The 13,688-nt window shown below is 49.6% G+C and overlaps 1 protein-coding gene across 2 annotated transcripts in view; it reads right to left on the reverse strand.

Annotated features, from left to right (window-relative positions):
• Positions 1-11,368, reverse strand: part of Pik3cd (phosphatidylinositol-4,5-bisphosphate 3-kinase catalytic subunit delta) — a 52,297-nt gene extending 40,929 nt beyond the window's left edge. For both annotated transcript variants that reach the window (XM_021159325.2, XM_029476411.1), the window contains exons 1-2: positions 11,119-11,368; positions 9,673-9,850 (exon numbers count right to left, since the gene is read on the reverse strand). The gene's annotated coding sequence lies outside the window, so the exon portion shown is untranslated. The remainder of the gene's footprint in view (positions 1-9,672; positions 9,851-11,118) is intronic.
• Positions 11,369-13,688: the final 2,320 nt, after the last annotated feature.

Genomic DNA, 13,688 nt, shown 5'->3' on the forward strand with positions numbered 1-13,688 from the left:
ACTCACTTTGTAGACCAGGCTGGCCTCGAACTCAGAAATCCGCCTGCCTCTGCCTCCCGAGTGCTGGGATTAAAGGCGTGCGCCACCACGCCCGGCAAAAGAAATAAATCTTAAAATAAATAAATAAATAAATAAGCTGTGTTTCTTGGACTAAGGAGATAGTTCAGCAGGTAAAGAGTTTGCCTCCCAAGTTCACAGACCAAAGTTTGGGTTCTAGAGGCCATGTAAATGGCGGGCCAGCATCGCAGGCTGCCTTGTAATTTCAGTGGCCAAAAGGCAAATGCAGGAGACTCCCCCAGAGCAAGCAGACTGCCCAGCGGATGAGCTCTGGGTTCGATTGAGAGAGCCTGTTTCAATGTGACTAAGTGAAAAGCATTTGAGAATACTCCGGAAAGAAACCCCAGGCTGCCACGGAGGCTCTCACATATTTGCACGTGCATACAGCCCCACCCCAATCCGTGAGAACCTGTGTACATACATGTGCACACATCCCACACGCTTACACACGAGAGAAAAAAATATATATATATATTCTTTTATTTTGGTCAAAATTCTGTCTCCCATTCATAATCCTCATGTTCTCAAACTAAGATTAGTGTCACTTGCTGGGAGCAGAGGAAGCCACAGAAGAACGCATAAACATCTCTCCGGAGTAGCAATTTGCCTCAAAGTAGAGAGAAATATTCTCTATAGTAAAATAAACATACACGTATCATGGAAGAGAATGTAAAATTAATGTCAGTTTTAAAATAGGGCTCGAAGCTTCAAAGCAAGGTCACGGTGAGGGTGGAATTCGGTCAGGGACTGGGATTACACAGAACATCTCTGGCCGGAGAAGCGGCTGGGAAAGTCGGAGAAGACTGGTCCATCGGGATCGAGGTTCCTGCCAGCTCCGCCAGTGCCCCAGCTTCTTCCCACAGTCTCGTTCGTGCTCGGGGGTCCCGGGTGGCCGTTTCTGAAGCAGTCCGTCCATGCCTTACAGCTACAGAGGCGGACATCATCTCAGGCACACAATCGAGTTACAAAAGGCTGATAATCGAACCCTACTCCTTCCCACACTGTGGGCCGCTAAGATTCAGAGTTCACAGTAGCGGAAAATTTCGAGCTTTTCATGGGTCCGGAAGCTGCACAAGGTTCACTTAGGTCTGATCCTCAGGACAGACTAGTGGAGTCCCAGCTTTTCAGATGAAATCTTGTTTTCACACTCATCAAGATCACATAACATGTTAAGTATCTAAGTATAGGAACCACCTGCTTCTTGCCAAGTAGCCTAGGTTAGCATCGAACTTGTGATCCTCTTGCCTCGGCCTCTAGAGTGCCAGGACTACAGGTGTTTGCTGTTATGCCCAGCCCACCAGTCCAATTTTTTTTTTTTAAGATTACAGTTATCTATGTGTATGCATGTGTGTGTGTACAGACATGAGGATGCCACTGACCCAGTGGAAGTCAGAGGAAAACTTATGGGAAAACATCCTCTCTTCCCATCATGCATTTCTAGGGAACAAATCAGGTCATAAGACTAGGCAGTGGGCTGGAGAGATGGCTCTGTGGTTAAGAGCACCGACTGCTCTTCCGAAGGTCCTGAGTTCAAATCCCAGCAACCACATGGTGGCTCACAACCGTCCATAACGAGATCTGACTCCCTCTTCTGGTGCATCTGAAGACAGCTACACTGTACTTAGATTTAATAATAAATCTTTAAAAACAAAAAAGAGGGCTGGTGAGATGGCTCAGTGGATAAGAGCACCAGACTGTTCTTCCAAAGGTCCGAAGTTCAAATCCCAGCAACCACATGGTGGTTCACATCCACCCGTAATGAGATCTGATGCCCTCTTCTGGTGTGTCTGAACACAGCTACAGTGTACTTACATATAATAAATAAATAAATAAATGTAAAAAAAAATTTTAAAAAAAATAAATAAAAACAAAAAAGACTTGGCAGCAAGCACCCCTAACCACTGAGCAATTCCACCAGCTCTAATATTCANTCTTTCTCTCTCTCTCTCTCTCTCTCTCTCTCTCTCTCTCTCTCTCTCTCTCTCTTTTCTCTCTCTCTCTCTCTCTCTCTCTCTCTCTCTCTCTCTTTTCTCTCTCTCGTTTTCAATGCTAAGGATCAAGCCTAGGACCTCAGACACGCTTAGCAAATGCTCTGTCCCACTGAGCTAAATTGCTAGCCTTCATCTGTTTAATTCCGAGGTCCTTGCTCTAAACACTACTAATGAGAAGCTGTTTCCATCCACTTCTGCCAAGCACAGCCCACCAAGCCCACCAGACACCTGAAACCTGGAGTGTCTTAGGCCACGGCCACTCGTTAGACCACTCGTGCCTTACTTGGCTGAAGAAAACAAATCACACTTCACTGGTTTCCAAATGACAGATGCGTTGTCTCACTCAAATATCTGTCATGGCACACAACAGGCGGTAAAGCCCACGGAGGGTGATTCACCCCTGAAGCGGGAGCCCTCAGAAGCAGAGGCACACACTGTCCTTTTATCGACTCTGAAAGTCGATTATTTTGTTTTTTTTTGTTTGGAATGCTTTTACATGGAGAAGTAAGTGGGGGTAGTAGGGGAATTTGGTGGGTTTCCCCCTGAAGAAATTTCTCATGAAGCAGATTATCTGAGAACAAGATCCTGGTTTTATGCACTTCCTTTAATTGCAACAGGTCAGCCTCAAAGAGGAACACCTGCACACCTGCGCATACATCGTGTGGTACGCCCTGCCCACTTGAGGCTGCCCTGGCCCACTTGAGATGGAATCAGGGGCCATTAGAAGGCTTCAGTGGGCTGGAGAGATGGCTCAGTAGTTAGGAGTACATATTGCTTTTGCAGAGGACCAGAGTTCAGTCCGCAGAAACTGTGTCGGGCAGCTCCCAGCTGTCTTGGAGCTCCACCTCTGATGTGATGCCTCTGGCCTTTCAGGGCACATACCCACTCATCCACCCACCCACACACCCACAGTTAAAAAGTAAGATCCTTTGAACATAAAATAAAGGGCTTTAGGAGAGCTAGGGGTGTGGTTCGGTAGCAGACAGCTTGCCTAGAATGTGCAAAAAGCCCTGAGGTCTGTCCCTAGCAGTGAAAACAGAAGACAAACAAAACAAACAAAACAAACAAACAAAGTGTTGGGGGCGGAGGGGGTGGGGGTCCTTCAGTAAACAGCACCGTGGGCAAAAAGCCAGGTGCCCACGTCCCAGATTCTGGTTTCTGAAGTCCCTGGGTCATTTCTAGGGCTGCTTTAGTTTATCTGTTCTGTTTTTATCTTGAGACAGGGTTTCCTGTAACCTAAGACAGCTTCAAACTGGCTATGTAGCCAAGGGTGACCTTGAAATTCTGATCCTCCTGTGTGTCCATGCCCCAAGTTCTGGCGTTACAGGAGTGCGCCACCGTGCCAGGCTTATGCAGTGGTGGGAAGAAGAAATGCAGGGCTTCTGGCGTGCTAGGCAGACACCCCACCTACTAACATCCCAGCCCCGACCTGGGTTTCTCAAACCGCACAATGAGGTGTGTGCGTGCAAAGAGTAGAACAGTTCCCGAGATGAATTCTGCTCCTGACAAGAGCCAGTCATAATCTTTATCTGTACTTTCCACACCTCAGAGGCTGCAAGACCACAGGGGAATCCAGGCTGCAGCAGAACCCTTCATCTACTCTGGAAGGCACACACTGTCCCACCACAGGCTTGTTTCCATGGCCCAGAACCACCACCACCCAAGTCCAGCCAGGCAGCCAAGGTCGAACCAAGGGGATAGTCCATTTGGACAGAAAGGCTTTGCCGGCCTGTCTTCTAAGATCACGGACCTCCTTGGCAGCTGATGTCTCCGTGGAAGTCAGTCAGTCTCCCTTTGGCTTAAGGGTCTAAGGGTCTACCATTTCTCCTTGTTCGAGCAAGAGGAATCTTGAGAGCAAACCGGCGACTTGAAGCAAATGATAATTAGGAACAGCTGACAGGCACTGCGTGCTAAGCGATTCTAACCTAATTCGCCTCACTTACTTACTACTCTACCTTGGAGCTGATCCCATCAGCTTTATTTTACAGAGGAAACAGAACACCTGAGGAGTCAAGCAAGCTTCCAGAGGCCACCCAGCCAGGAGAGAGGACAAGGCTGTAATGTGAACTCAACCCACTCCAGAAGGCAAGCTCCTTAAACTAGCCAGCAATACAGAAATACATCGTAAATGACTACCTTTAAGAGGGTTAGCGAGACAAGTCTCTCCTTGATATTCAGGGATAGAGAGGGTCTTGGAGCTGTTGTATAGCCACTTAGCTTCTAGAGACAGAAACACGTTGTCTCTGATGTAATCATTTCAGAGTATGAGAAAGGCCACGTGCCTGAAAAATGTTAGTTGTAGATTTGGGGATAGGGACTGTGGGGTGGGTGCGGCATGAGCCCCTCTCCCTGAAGGTCTCCTCAGAGCCTCCGGCATCCCTGCTTTAGAGACGCGAGCCACACAAAGGACCACTAGGGTAGGAAGTAACCTAGAAAACCGTTAGGCTACAAAATGCAAAAAATCAATTACAGGGGATTAGGAAGGCGGCTCGGTGGGTACAAGTGCTCACTGTGCAAACAGGAGCACCTGAGCTCGAATTCCCAGCGGCCACGTCAAAGCCGGCCACGGGTAAGAGTGCCCACAAGCCTGCTGTTGGTGGGGAGAGAGATATGGATCCCACAAGCTCAGTGTCCAGGGAGTCTAATAGAAATGCCCAGTCTCAGGTTCATCGAGGGACCCTGCCTGTCCCTCTGTAGACCAGGCTGGCCTGGAACTCAGAGATCCGCCTGCCTCTGTCTCCCGAGTGCTGGGATTAAAGGGGTGCGCCCAACACTGCCTGGCTGAGATGCTGTCTTAAGGGAATAAAGGAGAAAGAATGATAGACAGCTGTGTTGTCTTCTGGCCTCCACAAGTGTCCACCTAAATACACATGCATGCATACACACACACACACACACAAACACACACACAGCCAAACACTAAACCACTTGCCTAGGTGGGCATGGTGAATGAAGCCTATCATCAAGGAGATCAGGAGTTCAAGGCCACCCTCGGCTATGTAGTCAGTTCGAAGCCAACCTGAGCTCCCGGAGACCCTGTCTAAAAGATGAGGCCGTATTACTCGATATTATTGAATTACATGAGGTAGCTGGAGTTGTCAAGGTCTTAAAGACAAGAGAGCAGTTATCAGGGGCTAAAGTGGGTGGGGAAGGGGGAGTTCACGTTTGGGGTAGAGAGGTCTCTCCTGGCTCCATTTCAGATAACATCTGTCTTGCTGTGTCTGGTTCCTTTACCCATTCATGAAATTCTAAAAACTGATATTGCCTCTGAGGTTCAGGTTAGGCAGTTAGCCCAAGGTTACTCAGCAAGAAGAAAAAAGACTGGAAAGATGGCTCAGTGGTTAAGGACACATACCACTCTTGGAGGGAACCGGTCAGGTCTCAGCACCCACACATGGCGGCTCACATCACCTTAACACTAGCTCTACGGGGGATACCGTGCCAGCACTACCCATCCACACATACACATACAAATAACTTAAAAACAAGAAGAACTTTTTTGTTGTTGTTTTGGGTGTTTGTTTGTTTTCGAGACAGGGTTTCTCTGTGTAGCCCTGGGTGCCCTGGAACTCACTCTGTTAAACCAGGATGACCTCGAACTCAGAGATCCACCTGTCTCTATCAGGTGCTGGGATTAAAGGTATGTGCCACCACTGCCCGGTCCAGCAAAATTATTTTTTTTTAATTAATTTATTTATTACATGTAATGCACTGTAGTTGTCTTCAGATGCACCAGAAGAGGGCATCAGATCTCATTACGGGTGGTTGTGAGCCACCATGTGGTTGCTGGGATTTGAACTTCGGACCTTCGGAAGAGCAGTCAGGTGCTCTTACCCACTGAGCCATCTCACCAGCCCGCAAAATTATTTTTAAAGAGCAGATGAAGCTGAAACCTAGTTCTGTGCTGGAGGCTGCCACTCTCAGCAAGGTAGCTTGGCTCCCAGGAAAAGCCTGGGCTCCACACACTATGGAGTAATCCTGCCCTGCCCTGCCCTGCCCTGCCCTGCTTAGGGACTGCTGCATCCTCACCCTGGTGGGGCTGTCATCCCCTCCCAAAGTGTCAACGACAGGGTATGCTTTCCCTCCCCTGTTAAGAACACACTGCTCCAGTCTCCACAACAAGAAAAGCAATGTCTCATGTACAGTCGAGAGAGCCTCTGATGTCATCACGGTCCCTCTTGCTTCCTGCAGGCAGTAACGGGGGCTCCCCAATTCCCTTCAAAGACCACACGCCACATCTCAGGAAATCTCTATCAGGCAAATTACAGTCCCCACGGAAGACATGGGGGGACTCAGCCGCAAAGAGAGGAGCTACTGTCACCTCCTCTGGCCATAGAGAAGGCACCAAGCTAGCAGGTGCCGAGATTGAGAGGGGTACAGGAAAGAGAAGGACGGAAGGGTACACTAGAAAGCTGATGCCGGTCGAAAAGCCAGGGAAAGGGAAGCAGGAGGGATACTTGGGACAGTAGCTCAGCAGAGATCACTGGGAACCGAAATAGCAGCCTAAGGTCACCCTGCAGAAGAGACAGGGCAGGGCAGGAGTAGGAAGACAACACCAGCTTCTTCCTTGGAAGTTATACAGAATACTCCCTTTGCTCTGGTGAGCTGGCCGGTGGCTCTCAAGGGTGCCTTTGCCCTCGAATCTCGCCATTGATTGAAAAAAAAAAATGTGTTTGGAAGTACACGTGTGTGTGTGTGTGTGTGTGTGTGTGTGTGTGTGTGCACACACCCCTGTATATAGGCTGGACAAAGACCCCGGTACTACTAATCCTCAGCTACACTGTCCACCTTATTTTAAGACAGGGTATTATTTATGTATTTATTTTTGGTTTCTCTGTATAGCCTCAGATACCCTGGAACTCACTTTGCAGACCAGGCTGGCCTTGAACTCACATAGATCCACCTGCCTCTGCCTCCAGGATACTGGGATTAAAAGTGTGCACCACCACCACCTGGCAGATAGGGTATTATTATTTAATATTTAAAAATTTTTTTTTTTTGTTTTTTTTTTTTTTTTTTTTTTTTTTTTTTTGATTTTTCGAGACAGGGTTTCTCTGTATAGCCCTGGCTGTCCTGGAACTCACTTTGTAGACCAGGCTGGCCCTGAACTCAGAAATCCGCCTGCCTCTGCCTCCCGAGTGCTGGGATTAAAGGCGTGCGCCACCACGCCCGGCTCTAAAATTTTTTTTGGCTGGGTAGAAATGATGTACAACTTTCATTCTAGCACTTGGGAGGCAGAGGCAGGTGGATCTCGAAGTTGGAGGCCAACCTGGTCTACAGAGTGAGTTCCAGGGCTACACAGAGAAACCCTGTCTCGAAAAACAAACAACCACCAACAAAGAAAGAAATAAAAACCAGAAGATTTTTTAAAAAATTGATATGGATGTGTCTGAGAGTATACGCCATGAGTTCAGGGCCTGTGGAAGCCAGAAGGGGCATTGGCTCCTGTGGACGGGGTAGTTACAGGATTCTATGAGCTGCCCCAGGTGGGTGCTGGGAACCAAACTCTGGTTCTCTAGAAGAGCAATAGGTGCTATGCTTCACTGACCCATCTCTCCAGCCCCCTATTTATTATTATTGTTTATTATTATTATTATTATTCCATATGTGCATGGTGTGGGGCGTGCCGCAGCACAGACATGGAGGTCAGAATATAACTTTATGGAGACAGTTTTCTCCTTTTCTATTAATCTGGGTTCTGGGTCATCACGCTTGCATCTTTGAGCAGCAAGCCCCTTCTCCTGCCGAGCCATCACGCCAGACCAATCACGCCAGACCAAAACAGGGTTTCTCCTTGGCCTAGAGCTCACAGGTTAGGTATTTATCTATCACCAATCTTTGTAGTTATTCCCACTGTTGGGGCTGTTACACACCTAGGGTGGTTTCCATTGTTGTTTCTAAACAAGGGCTCTTTGGCTAGAACTCAGGTAAAGTGTGTTCCACCAAACCATCTCCCCAGCTCTTGAGAAAGGATTTTTGCATATATAAGTTAAAGAATGACTTTATGACTAATGACTTTAATTAGTTAAAGGACTTTAACTAATGAAATTCAAAATGACTTCCTGCTGCAAGGGTTCTTACAAGAGACACAACAAACCACACATACGGGAGGAGATAGCCATATGAGGACAGAGGCCTATGAGCCAGGGCCTCTTGGAGCCATTGGCAGCTCAGAGAGGCAAGTTCTACCCTACTAAGGTCCTGGAGGAGACACGGGCCTGCTGTGACTCTGACTTCAAACTTGTGGTTCCTGAACAGAAATCTGTTTATTTGTTTGTTTGTTTTTGAGACAGAGTTTCTCTGTGTAGCCTTGGTGGTCCTGGAACTCAGTTTGTAGACCAGGCTGGCCTCGAACTCTCAATGATCAGCCTGCCTCACCCTCCCAAGTGCATGGAGGCCTGCGCCACCACCGCTGGCTGTGTGCAATTTAACACACAGGTCAATAGATGATTGTGAGCGAACGTTCCTGTTATCAGTATGGATACTGAGGCTAGAACACACAAAAGGCACATAGGGACACAGCAGCCAGGAGAACCAAAATCTGTTGTTTTTTAAGGATTCAAACTGTTGATCCTTTGGTACAGCTGCCACAGGAACCAACACAGCATCCCAATAGGACCTGAACCCCAAGCAAGGTGCTCCCTTCTGGGTCTCTCCTCAGTTCCCCACTCCCAGTACTCCCTACCCTCCTCCTCCTCCAGTTCTCTGAAAATGGAATTAATTTTCCCCTCCGGAGTGGAGCTCCTGGTTGTAGCTGCCACATCCATCAGCGGTGTGCCACATATGGAGCACAGCCAGCACCTTCCCAAGCACCTTCTCCAGCAGCAGCCTGACCCTCACCCATCCTCAAAGCCTTGAGGGTTTGCATGCATATTCAACCGGAAGGGGAACTTTCTTAGGCCCCAGGGACGGCCCTGGCCCTGGGGGGAGAGCAAAGTGAGCTGTATTCTGGCGCACCCCACAGAAAGTCACACACGGTGTTTGGGTGCAAAGAGAGCTCAGGGAGGTTCCCGGTTGATGGTTTTTTTCCACCTTGAAAATGGCAGCGTTTCTGTTATGATGGCTGGGGAATTCCACCAGCCACTTCAATGACCATTCAGTCTGATCACTGAACAGCAGGACTGAGCAGAGATCTGCAGTGAGCGCCCATTCCAGATAAAGCTGGTGTTTTTCTCACTGCCAAAACAAGCCAGGCTCCTGCTGTCCTCCAGGCTAGTCATTCATTACTGTAACACGTGCCCTGTTCAGACCTCTCTCCTTGCCCATCCTCCAGGGGCACTCGCCTTCGGACCAGCCCTACTATCAGACCTCTTGGGAAGCACTGGTTCCCTGACGAGCCACGGAAGCTTTCTTAAGGTCCCATCTAAATGAGACATTTGCTGGGGCTCTGGACCCACAGAGGTGAACTGGGGAACTGCTCCAAACAACAGTAATTTTGAAAAGAGCAGCCAAAGGGAGAATTGCTTCATACATTGTACATTCACTTCCCTCTCCTACTGTGCAGTTGAAGAAAAACACAGAAACGCAGGAAGCAAACCCTCTGCAACCAGAACCACTCAGGATCCTCTATTTGTAGACCCCAGTCCCTCCTGCACCCATCCCCAGAAGCCTGTAGTCTCCTTACCTGCCTTGTTCTTAGCATAGCCTCTAGTTCTGGTGGGACCTTAGTGAGCATCAGTTCCGATGCAGCTGAGCAGAGAAGGGATGGAACCCGCAGCAGATTTTTGTGTCAGCAGGGCAAGTTTGTAGGAGAAAGTCCCTATGGTAGAATTCTACAGCCAAGCACCAGCACTGCTGGGAACCTGTGGTGTCAGGAATGAGAACAGAGACTATGTCCTTACTTTGCAAGTCCCTTTGGAGGGAGTGAGCCACTCCTGACTGGGGAATCTCAACCTCAATCTCTCTCTCAACTCCCCCCCCCCACTCATCCCATATACACCGAAGACTGTGTCCCAAGTCTTAGAGAGCATTTGGGGGGGGTCTTTAAGTCCTGCTGCTTCAAGCTCCACTGACTGGTGAGGCTGCAAGCTGGCAGGTCCCTGCTCCTGGCAGAGCCTAAACCCAATGGGCTGCTCAGAGGACCCCACATTCCATCTGCAAACTGGAGGGATTTTTAAGGGAGCTAGATGAGGCCCCGGTATGTGGACGCTTCACACCCTGACATTGCAAAGCCTATCCCCAGCCTCTACTCCCACCCCAGAGTACCCATGACCTCTTCTGCCATTAGTCCCCATCCTGGGTTCTGGAGTCTCTACCTGTCCGCCAGGAAAGTGGACGGCCACCTTAGAAGTACCCCTATCCCGGGACCTACATAAGGTCATGTTGGTCTCCCTATCTCTTAAGGATGAGGTGCAGAGGAGGAAGTATAAATAAGAACAGGAAACTAAACTTTAAAAAAAAAAAAAAAAGAAGCCCCATTCAGGCTGATTTACCGGCAAGAGTATTTTTTTTTTAAAAGTCCGGAAATGCAAAGCTGGAGGCGGTTTTGCCGCCGTAACCCTGGCTCAGCCACAGATCTGTAGTGATCTAGCCCTCGCCTGGGTCCAAAACTCTGCGGCAAGCTGCACAGGCAGTGGGGAGAGAGAGAGAGAAGGAGGGCCCAGAAACGTCAGTGTCTGCTCCTAGCCAGTCCTGACCCTTCCTGAAGAGGCTGAGAGGACCGCAGGGCCAGGGTGCAGAGGATCTTGACGCTCCCCTGTCCCCACGCCTGGACTGCCAAACCCGGAGATCCTGCTCCAGCTCAGCCTCAGCGGACTACGCTTAGAACATAACACGGACCTCACTGCCCGCTGGAGAGCCCCTGTCCGGAGATCGGGGCGCACAGAGACAGGTGTAAGAGAGATGCTGGTACAGGGGACATCCTAAACCCCAGGATAGCTCAGGCCTGGGTCCCCGCAGACCGGCTTGGAGGGATCCACTGTCCCCTTGCCAGACGCCAGGAGGCGCCCAAAGTCACCGCGCACTGGCTGTGCCTGCTGGGAGCATGTGAGAGAACGCCCCGAACCCCTTCGCCACCTTCCGATCCCGTCTTCTCCTCACTTCTGCGCTAAATCCCATGGAGAGCACTTACCGGTCCAGCAGCTGGGCCCGCGGAGCTGGCAGCCCCAAGGCTAGGCGCCAGTGAGCCAGAGGCGGGGCGCGCAGCGGGACAGCCCGCCTACTGACAGTCCGCACACTCCACTTCCCACTTTGTTTCCTTTCTACAGATAACAGGAAAAACAACTGGTCCTCTGCGCCTCTCCAGCCCCGCCCCAGGCCCAGCGGGCCCTGAGGGTAGCACCAGCAGGTGCCTTCGAACCCCAGCTCTGTTAAAAAACAAAGTCTTCTCTTGATGCAAAGGCACACTGCCAAATAAAGGTCTGGAGAGCCCTGAGCATCACCACAGTCACTCAGAAAACAACAAAGCAAAACCAAAACCTAGACAAGCTAAGAGTACGACAGGGTGAATAGCTACTGTCTTAGGCACTCTAGAGGCCAGTGTAGAAGATTGACAGAGACAGCCTACAAGTCTCAAAGGTCCTTTAAAAACATTAGCCAGGCATGGTTGCTCTAGCTTTGAATCTCAGCACTTGGGCAGAGGCTCGTAGGTCTCTGAGTTCAAAGCCAGCCTGGTCTACAGAGTGAGTTCTAGGACAGCCAGGGCTACACAGAGAAACCCTGTCTCAAAAAAATAAAAACCAACCAACCAACCAAACAAACAAACAAGAACATCTAGTGGTTGGCTGGGTGTAGTGGAACAGTCTTTAATCCCAGCACTAGGGAGACAGAGAGCCAAGCAGATCTCTGTGAGTTTGAGGCATCCTGTTCTACAGAGTGACTTCCAGACCATCCAGGGCTACATAGTGAGCCAATGAACAAACAAATGGAGTGGACAATGGAGGCGAGGCTTCCCTGTAATCACCAGGGCTTCCTACCTTTCTCAATCACCTGGGGAGGGGGAGGCTGGCTCAACTCACTTGATCTAACCCAGGCCGGGAACTAAAGCACTTTAAAACAAAAAAAGAAAAACCAAAAAACCTCACTATGTATTCCTTGAACTCATTATGTAGACCAGGCTGGCCTCGAACTCAGAGATCCACCTGTGTCTAGCTTTCAAATGATGTGTTTAAAGGCCAGAGCCGCCATGCCCAGAGAAAGCTCTTGCTATTATCATTATTTTGGCCTTCAACATGCTTAAGAATCAGCTCCACCACGAAGCAAGCCCACTCCCATGATGTAGCTATCATTGTTCCTATGAACAAATAGGACCGCCAGCCTGAGTCTCAGAGGGTATTTGGGAATGGGCTTTTTCTAGAGCTTTCTAGAAAGGTCCACAAGACACAGTGTGATATGGCTGGAGGCTGGCAGGTCCTTGCTCCCAGCCTCTCTTGAGACTGAAGGGTCAGGACCAGGACCATCAGAAACTACTCCATTTCTGTCTAGGGAGGAAAGAGGACTTGGTGCAAGTTATTGTATGGGCCCAGCTGTCTCAGATGGAGGCTGCAGGCTCTAGACATAACTGGAGACTCTAAAGGAGTTGAGTGGAGGGACAGGTCCCATTCAGGGAACTGTCTGGTCTATTCCAAGATGTCCTTCTCACTAGGACATCCAGGCTCACAGCCTGACTTTCACCCTATGGGATCTGATGATGTCAGAGGTTTCTATCCCAGCCAAGGAGAAGAACCTGGCAAAGCCACGGGAAAAGAACACTGCAGGGAATGTGCTGGCCAAGACCACAGACTGTGCCAGCACCAGTCCTGGGGCTGCTTTTGGCTAGGCTGCCATTTAAACACTGCTCCTGATAGAACTCTTCATGAGACAGTCAGATGAGGGATACATTTTTGCTCCTTCCAAAATGCCTTCCTGGGAGCTGGGGATGTGGCTTGCCCGGCATGCACAAAGTCCTGGGTTCAATCCCAGCTCCGTAAACTGAACACTGTGGCAGGTGCCTATCTTCCTAGCACTCAGGAGGCAGAGACAGGAGGATCAGAAGTACAAAGCCATCCTCAGCTGTAGAGCAAGTTCAAGTTTAAGGCCAGCGTGGGCTCCATGAGAACCTGAATCTTAGGGTTACTGCTGATGTAATGAAACACCACGACCAAAGGCTTTTAATATGGCTTACACTTCCACATCACTGTTCATCACCGAGGGAAGCCTGGACAGACACTTAAAGCAGGACAGGAGTCTGGAGGCAGACAACTGATGCCAATGCCTTGGAGGGGCGCTGCTTACTGGCTTGTATGACCTATTTAATCCCCAGCCTTCAGTTGGCTCTTGAGGCTGCACTTCACCAATGGCCTCTCTTGGCCTCTCACAGTGCCAAGCCTCAGCTGCTCTCCACGACCCCTTCATGCCTTCAAAACCAGTACCACCCGGGTGACTCTCACACGACCAAGTTTGGCTGCCAGTACAAGGTATAACCTTGGTTGCCTCTGAACCACAGCTTCTCTATGCTCTCAGGAAACGGTTCCTGGAAGATTTCATCCCAATGATGCTGGCCTCTTCTTAATCATGCTAATTTCTTAGCTCCAGCTGACCGGCATCATTTGTCCCAGGAACACAAAGGTTTCACTTCAGCGCTGCTAGTTTCTCCTTAACCACAGCTGACTCTTCAGCCCCAGTTAGGCGGAAGAACAGAATCTTAATTGAAAACACCAAAGA

The sequence above is a fragment of the Mus caroli genome, chromosome 4 (assembly GCF_900094665.2).
Source record: "Mus caroli chromosome 4, CAROLI_EIJ_v1.1, whole genome shotgun sequence".
Lineage (NCBI taxonomy): Eukaryota > Metazoa > Chordata > Mammalia > Rodentia > Muridae > Mus > Mus caroli.